At 38.2% G+C, this 9273-nt stretch overlaps 1 protein-coding gene across 1 annotated transcript in view; it reads left to right on the plus strand.

Moving 5' to 3' along the window:
* Positions 1-9156: 9156 nt before the first annotated feature.
* The window catches only part of LOC107482434 (uncharacterized), a gene marked incomplete in the record, with an annotated part of 8801 nt that continues 8684 nt past the window's right edge, over positions 9157-9273 (plus strand). Inside the window, 1 exon segment of the mRNA XM_052260902.1 lies at positions 9157-9273.

Here is a 9273-nt window from a genome sequence, read left to right on the forward strand (position 1 = left end):
GGTGGAGGCAGGAAAATTTCTAGGATTTATGCTAACACAAAGAGGGATTGAGGCCAATCCCGATAAATGTAGAGCCATCCTAGAAATGAAAAGTCCGACTTGTTTGAGAGAAGTCCAGCAGCTCAATGGCCGACTCGCGGCCCTCTCCAGATTTTTGGCAGAATCGGCATTAAAATCCCTTCCACTATTTTCCTTATTAAGAAAGGGATGGCGAGGAGGCGTTCCAAGAGTTCAAAAAGTTTTTAAGCCAACCTCCTATCCTAACCCGACTAGTACCTGGGAAAGACCTCGTCCTGTACTTATCCGTAGCGACCAAGGCTGTCTCATCAGCCCTGGTAAAAGAAGACGAGGTCGGGCAACACCCAGTCTACTTTATCAGTAAAGTTCTACAAGGCCCTGAACTAAGGTACCGCAAACTAGAAAAGTTTGCCTACTCCTTAGTAGTAGCCTCACGAAGGCTACGGCCTTACTTTCAAGCTCACACAATAAGAGTCCGTACGAACCAACCCATGAAGCAAATCCTCCAAAAGACGGATGTTGCGGGGAGAATGGTTCAATGGGCAATAGAGCTCTCCGAGTTCGACTTAAGATATGAAACTCGGACGGCGATCAAAGCTCAATGCCTCACTGACTTCGTTGCAGAATACGCAGGGGATCAAGAGGAAAAACCGACTACATGGGAACTCTATGTAGACGGATCCTCCAATAAAATAGGAAGCGGCGCAGGCATAATATTGGTAGATGAAAGAGGGACCCAAATAGAGGTTTCCCTAAAATTCAAATTCCCAGCTTCAAATAATCAGGCAGAATACGAAGCCTTGATTGCTGGATTGAAGCTGGCAGAAGAAGTCGGTGCTACAAAGGTGATGATATACAGCGACTCACAGGTGGTGACCTCCCAAATAAGCGGAGAATATCAGGCAAAGGACCCTAATATGAAGAGGTACTTGGAAAAGACTTTGGAACACCTTGGGCGCTTTGCAGAAACCGAGGTCAAGCACATAACTCGGGATCTAAACAGCAGAGCGGATGCCCTATCCAAGTTAGCAAGTACCAAACCAGGAGGGAACAACAGAAGCATGATTCAAGAAACCCTCCAGGAACCCTCAGTAGCAAAAATAGAAGACAAACAAGAAGTACTTGAGGTAGTCGGTCTAGACCTCGGATGGATGAACCCCCTAGTCGAATACATGAAATTCGACATCCTCCCTAAAGAGGAAAAAGAAGCTAAAAAGATCCGAAGGAAAGCACAACACTACACCTTGGTGAGAAATATCCTCTACAGAAGGGGGATATCGACACCATTGTTAAAATTAATGGCATAAAAAATTATATTTTTTATATTCACAAACATTAAAGTCTTTGTAATTATAAATATCTAATAAATATAATTATAAACCAAATTTTCATTCAAAATATAAGTATAAATATTCTCTCCAAAGCAAAATAAACATAATCCAAAACATAATTATAAATATTGTCTCTAAAATAACATAAACATAATTCAAAACACTTAATTTTTATCTTCATACTCTTGTAAGTTAGGTTGGGGGAAGTTAGGTTTTAGGAAAAACATTGCAAAAATACCCCCTCACTAAAAAAAACTTAGCCCGGCGGGGAAGCCCGCCCCGCCCCGCCAAAGCCCGCCAAAACCCACGGTTTAAGCGGTGCGGGTTAAGCAGGCTTTTGCTATTTGGCGGTCCCGATTTTCCAGCCCAGCCCGCCTTTTTTGGCGGGTTATGCGGGCTGGCCCGGCGGGTTTAGGCCCGTTTGCCACCCCTAGTTACAGGTTAGGACCTCCTGCAAAACGTTTCTAATCCTTAGAACTTATCAATGTGTTTAGAGGGAAGTACTAATTCGCTCCTGTCTATTTGGGATCTGCGGAAATCATCTCGGAGCAAGGTCACTAGCCAGAAAAGTAATCCGAGCCGGATTCTACTGGCCGACCTTGCAGAAAGATGCCACAGAATTTGTGAAAAAGTGTCAACCATGTCAGATGCATGCAAATTTCCACGTAGCTCCACCAGAAGAGCTCATCAGTATCACTTCTCCATGGCCTTTTGCAAAATGGGGAATGGATTTATTAGGTCCTTTTCCCTAAGCGCCAGGACAAGTCAAATACCTGATCGTGGGGATAGATTACTTCACAAAGTGGATAGAAGCAGAACCATTGGACACCATCACCGCTCAAAGAAGTCGCAGGTTCCTCTACAAAAATATCATCACAAGATATGGGATACCTTATTCCATTACTACAGACAATGGAACCCAATTCACCGACGCCACCTTCAGAAGCTTAGTAGCCAGTATGAAAATCAAATATCAGTTCACCTCGGTGGAACACCCACAAGCTAATGGGCAGGCCGAGGCAGCCAACAAAGTCATACTGGCAGGGCTAAAAAGAAGATTACAAGAAGGAAAAGGAGCTTGGGCAGAAGAGCTCCCTCAGGTGCTATGGGCTTATAGGACAACCCCCCAGTCCGCCACAGGAGAAACACCTTCTCGACTAGTTTATGGCGTAGAAGCCATGATACCAATAGAAATCAATGAGCAAAGCCCAAGGGTAACTCTCTATGACGAGGTCGGAAACATACGGGGGCACAAAGAGGAGCTCGACTTGCTCCCCGAAGTCCGAGAGGATGCCCAGATAAGAGAAGCAGCATTGAAACAAAGGATGACTACAATGTACAACAAAAAAGTCATTCGAAGAACATTTGCCCCGGATGACTTGGTCTTGATCAGAAACGACATTGGAGTCAACAAATCAGGAGAAGGAAAGCTCGCCGCAAATTGGAAGGGACCATACAAAGTCAATGAAGTTTTAGGAAAAGGTTATTACAAAGTAACCGACCTGAACGGCACTGAGTTATCAAGGTCGTGGCATGCTTGTAATATGAAAAGGTACTACAGTTAAAAGCAAACTCTACTCCCTGATGTACTCTTTTCCCAACTTCATGATTTTTTCCCAAAATTAAAGGGTTTTTTCTGGAGAAGGGTTTTTAACGAGGCATCATAGTAGAGGCTAAGGGAAAATAGGCTATTAAAACCCTTAGTAGCAAGAAGGTACCTACCCAATAAATAAAGATCTTTTTCATCTACAATATCTATTATAAAATCCTTTTTATTTTCCTAAGTCTTTCTACGAAACGCGCCGACTTAAGCTCGACAAAACGTGAAAATCCCATGAACCGACCTAGATGGTCGTCAGAATAAAACGACGAGGTACAAGTCGGTGTAAAGAGGTTATGTAAGTCGATCGTAAAAACTCGGGAACAATCCGACTCATAAGTCAAAATGAGAACCCGGGTAGAAAAGCTCGGAAATACTCCGACCCATAAATCGGAGCGAAGAACCGAGTAGAAGAGAAACGCATCGCAAAAATAACCTAAGTCATAAGAACTCGCTAAAACAAAGTCGAGTATAGGGGATAACAAAAAGAGATTGGAAAACCTAGGAAAAAGTTTAAAGGCTGCCTAAAAGTCCTTAAACAAAAACCCTCGGAAAAACAGACGAGCCAATGGGAAAGGTTTTCGGAAAAAGATCAAGGGGATTTTGGAAAAATCAAAATTAGGAAAGCATACACGCATAAGGTAACTTAAACCCTTATCCAAAAAAGGGTATTTTTTGTGTTAATTTAAAAAACCCTTATTCAAAAAGGGCATTTGCGAAAATATTTTGTTTACGGCCTTAAAAGGCCGAAAGAAATTGTTCAAACGTCACCAAACAGCATATAAAGAGTTTAAAAAAGGGGGGACTCACAGGCCGAGCCCCCATATAGCCATAAAAAATCATTTATGCAGAGGAGTAGACGGATCACCACTACCAGAATCAGGAGGAGCGCCACCAGGACAGGGGAGAGAAGCACCCACAGGAGATGAAGAGGAAGTCGGAAGAATAACTGAAGAACTCGGAGCGTCCTTAGAACGAGGAGGGGACTCAATGATCCTCTGCCCTCGAGTCTTCAATTCTGACTCGGAAACAACTACAGGGACAGGAGGATCCACGATAGCACCATCAATGACAACTTTATCAGGATGTAAAGGAGAAAGATCCAAGTCGGGAGCGATAACTCTGACTTGCTCCAGGAAAATCCTCCAAGACTCCTCGGCACCATCAGCGATAGAGTCCTCCAACTCGGCGTACGCATTCCGAGAATTCAGCAAATCCTTCTTCACAGACACAAGATCTTGAAATAAACTCTGATAACTCTCCTGTGCTGTCTTCCTCAAACTCGCCTCCATATTGCATTGGGCCCGCAGCTTGCTCTCCTTCTCCCGAAGGCTATCTCTCTCCGCCCTCAGTTTAGCTACCTCCTCCTTCAGCTCCCTCTCATGGTCCTGGTAAGAAAGAAGCCTCCCCTCCAACTCCTCAACCTTCGAGGTTACCTCCAAAGAGCTGAGAGGAGTCTTCTCAAAGATATCCAAAAGCATGCCACAAACACCCGCCGCCTTAAAACTCTCCTCAGCCAGAATGGTGAGGTGGTTTCGAACAGAAACATCATCCATACTTATATGAGGATAGATGTTCTTTCGTTCCGCCTTAACCCCACCATCAAAAGAAGAGCCAGACTCTAAAGTCTTGCGCTTCTTCTTCTCTGGCTCAGGAAGAAGTCGGGCGGAAGGGAGTGGCCGAGACAAGGTTGAAGAAGAAATCACAATGGGCTGAGAGGGAGTCCCCACGTTCTGAGGAGGAGGAGGAGGAGGAGGAGGAGGGGGAGAGATGATCGCCCTGGCACCACCGGCCCTAGCCCGGGACTTTGCCTTAGCCTCCTGAACTCTCTGGTAAGATTCCTGAGCATTCTTCCTTGCCATGTCTGCAAAAGAAACAATTAGCAAAAGTTACAAGTCGGTAAACCTCAAGTCGGCAAAAACAAGTCGGAAATAGGAAATGCATGTACTACCTAGTTGTGACCGAACAAAGGTCGGCGTTCCCTGGAGGAATTTCCTAGTGTCCAAGTTTGGGGCCCTCCCCCACGCTTCTCGGAAAAACCCCACAATGGCCGCCTCCACCTCGTCCATGTCATCTAGACCATACTTCTCACAAGGGGAGGCTTCCAACCAATAGAGGGGAAAGCGAGGGAAATAATGCTCATCCAGGAAAAAGGGGTGGTGACCCTCTACGGTTTGCACTTTGAAAAAATAATTTTTGAAGTCATGGAAGGATTCGTCAAAAAGGGTGAAAATTCTCCGACCTTGTATGGCTCGGAAAGACACCCATTGTTGCTTGTTATTTAGCCCACTAAAGGGCTTAGTCATGTGGAAAAGAAAAAAGAAAATCCTCAAAGAGGTCGGAAAGTCCAAAGCGTGACTAACAAACTGATAAATTTTCAGAAAACCCCAAGAATTGGGGTGAAGTTGGGTAGGGGCAACTCGACAGTGGTGCAAAACAGATATTTCAAAATCCAAAAAAGGAAGAAAAACACCCAAGCGGGTGATCATACATTCATACATAAAGAAAAAATGAGGGGCCACCTCATTAGCTCTCCCAAAACAAACCCGGTCTTCCGGACCTGGGATTACCAACTCATATTTTGGCTCGTCCTCCTCCGAAGTACAAAGCCTGTGGTGAGTACGAAGATGAGTAATAAACTCAGTGTCGACCAAGGGTTCCTCCCCTAGGACCGTGACATCAACCCACTGAGAAAGAACATCTACGGAAGCCATTTTCTTTTTTCTTATGAAAGGTGACAGAAACCTACAAAAAGAAAAAAGAAAAGAAAAATAAAAAAACACGGTCCCTAAAGGGAGGAGATGCGAAGCCAAAATCTACAGACCAACCTATCTACCCACAAAACGAAAGCATGCAAACACAAGGCATGTCGTGAAAGAAGAAAAGCTAACCTTTATCCGAAAGAGAAGGTTGGAAGAAGCAGAAGTCTCCAAACGCAAAAATACAGCACGAACAAAGAAAGAAGAAGTTTGAAAGATTGCAGAAACGGAAAAATGAAAGAGAGGGAAAGTATTTATAAACATGCTAAGGGGCATAATGGTAAAAACGGAGCAGTCATTAATGAGAGTGCACCGTTACCAAAGCCATCAATCCCTAAGTGCATCCCTAACGGACACGACACTTGAATAGACGTAACTGTCAGAAACAAAAGGTCGCGAAAATCACGTCGGTTTAAAAACCCGTGTTTCCTCCAAGAAAGTCGGCTACGAACCCGAGTTAAATACTTGAACCCAAACCCTAAAGAGATATTGGGCTCAAGTAGGGGCACTGTTCATACCCTGACCCAATAATAAAGGCCCAGGTCCAGAAGAAAGGCTTAGTCCAGAGGATTGAACCTTACTACCCACCGACCTGTTGTCAAGAAGTCGGTGTTGACTACGATTTGTCTTAAAGAAGTCGGGCACGATATTAGTTGGCAGATAAGCACTCATTCAAATGAGTAACCGCCCCTAAAATCTCTCTAACCGCTTCATAAAGTCATATCTTAACCTCCCTAAGATAATGGGACGGTTAACACCCTAAAGATATGGCACTACTCCAACGGTGGTTATTGGCTCACCACTATACATACACTGACACCCCTCAGGTATCTCTAAGCCCAATACTCTCTAGACCTGCTAACACCCCTGCTAACTTAGGCATCGGAGTGTCTTTGCAGGTACCACCCCACATTCACTCACATACGCAAGTCGGAAGGATGCTCCAGTGTGTGATCCAGCTTGGAGACTACCATCCGCGGGCGATTGGGCCAACAAACGTCATCTATTCTACTAATCTCCGGTTACCCACCGTAACATATAGTATTAAAATTTTTTAACTATGATACAAAAATTGTTTAATTTTGACACAAAGAATTCTTAATTTTAACACTGAATTTTTTAAAATTATTTGATACTGCAGTTTCTTCTTTTTCTTCTTATTTTTCTTCTTTCTTCTTTATTCATGCAGAATTTTTGTATTTTTATTATAAAGTTATATATATTTTAAATTTTTTTGTGTTTATTGTCAAAAAGATCTAAATAAAAAATAGTATAATTTTTTATTTTTATTCGTTTTTTTATTTGTTTAATTTTTTATTCTTTGTAGAGGATGAAACAATAAAAATTATAAGAGTGTGAAACAAAAAAAATTATGAAAATAAGAAGAAGAAGGAGAAAGAATTGTTTGGAAAATATATATAAAAAATAACATAAAATTTTTTTAACCGTGATATAGAAAATTTTTAATTTTGACACTAAAATTTTTTAAACGTGACACATAAAATAAAATGTTACAGTTTTTTTTTTTTGATGAAGAAGACAATGCTGAAAAAGAATTGTACAAAAATATAAAATAGAATGTTGTAATTTTTTTATTCATTTTTCTTTAAAAAGAAAAGAAGACAACAATGCTAAAGAAAAAGAAGAAAAGAGAGGATGAAAAGGAGATGATATAATAATGATGATAACAATGATAATGAATACAAAACTTTTATATGATGAAGGGGACAATAATCTCCTAAATTGTTTTATATAAATTATATATAAATTTTAATTTAATTTTTTTAAAATTTTTATTTTAATTTTATTTTATTATAAAATTAATTTTTGATTTTTCTCTAATGTTTTTATTTAGTTTTGTCTTTGATAATGAAAAAGAATGAAAAAAAAAAGATAATAGAAAAAGAAGAGCTTATGAAAAAAAAAGATATGTAAATTTTGATTTAATCAAATTTGGTTAAGAAAAAAATTTGATTATTTAGTATTTTTTTAATTTTTTAATTTGTTTTAGATTTTAATGTAATTAAGACATATTATATTTATAATATCTTCAATTAGTTTTCGTAACAAACAGTGGCGGAGTTTGAAACAAAATTTTGGGGGCTAGATAGAAAATAATTGTCAAGATACTTTTGATATGAATCTCATTTAAGATAAACTCGTCTAACCTCATCTCTCTGATTTAGGTGATATTGCCAAATTTAAATCCGTTTTTTAGGGTCTCGTTCCAAAAAATTAAGGTCAATATCATCAAATGCAACTCTTTGAACTTTTGGAGGTTGCATCTCACTTTTTTTGTGATTCATTAAAGTAGAAGAACTATCTATAGGTGTTGATATTGTAAAAGTTATATGTTCTCCTTCTTGAATATTAGCTTTCTTCTTAAAAAATGCATCAATTCTTTGATTTTTCATGATTATTTTATATAAAAATTTGAATATATATCCTCTAAAATATGTAAAAAAGAAGTTAAAATTTTTTTATCAATTTATACGCATACAATAATATCAATACTTATTGAATATTCTAATATTTTTTATCATATAAAAAATTAAATTAAATAAACAGTAAAATATAAAATAATATTAAATTACATAAATAAAAAATACTTAATTTTTTATATTTGAACTCAAAAGTATAGATAATGTTGCTTATTGAATAAAGAGTTGCGAATGCGAATACATTCAGTTTAGTCCAAATCCAATATATTTTGAATATTTAAAACTAAAAATTATTATGCAATAAAAATAAGAGATGAAGATTAAACTTTGATATTTTAAGTCATAGCAAAATATTTGAACCAATTGAACTAATTTTTTTATTTTTTAAAAAAATATTACTAATTTTTTTATCAAAAGTTTGGGAACATGACTTCGTTGTCTTAATTAAGCTCTGCTCCTCGTAACAAAGTTTTACGATTTAAAGTTTAATTTTAAGAATATTTTTTGCTATTATTAGAATGATGATTAATGTTGTTACAAAAATTATTTTTAACTTTTGACATTCTCAAAAGAATAAGAGATCAAAATGGCAATTAAAAATTCGTATCCAGCTAAGAACCCCAATAATAATACTAAAAAATTAAACAAAGAAAAAATATAAGTAGACAACGAAAATACTAAATAGTATGTATAATAGATATATTGAATGTTTATTTTATCAAATATATAAATGATTATTTTAATATTAAAATTTAAATAAATTATCTAAAAATATAATATATTTTTATTTAATTGATAATTGTTTATGAGAATTATTATAATCATTCGTAAACACGGGTGAATTGAATTTTTTACTATCACAAAGTGAAAAATATTAAAGATTAAATTAAATACATTCTGACATGCGATAATAAATTCTATAATCCTGTGCAAGTTGCCCGGGTCCTCACCTAATAAATAAATAGATAAAAACAAGAAAACAAAACAACGAACGTGATCTACACCAGTTTAAATGCTCTCTCTCTCTCTCGTTATTGTTCTTCCTTCCATCCCTCCCTCCCTCTTCCCTCTCCTCTTCCTTCTCAGTCTCTCTCTTTCTGAATCTAATTGAAATTTGTCATCAC

The sequence above is a fragment of the Arachis duranensis genome, chromosome 4 (genome assembly GCF_000817695.3).
Source record: "Arachis duranensis cultivar V14167 chromosome 4, aradu.V14167.gnm2.J7QH, whole genome shotgun sequence".
NCBI classification, from domain to species: Eukaryota; Viridiplantae; Streptophyta; class Magnoliopsida; order Fabales; family Fabaceae; genus Arachis; species Arachis duranensis.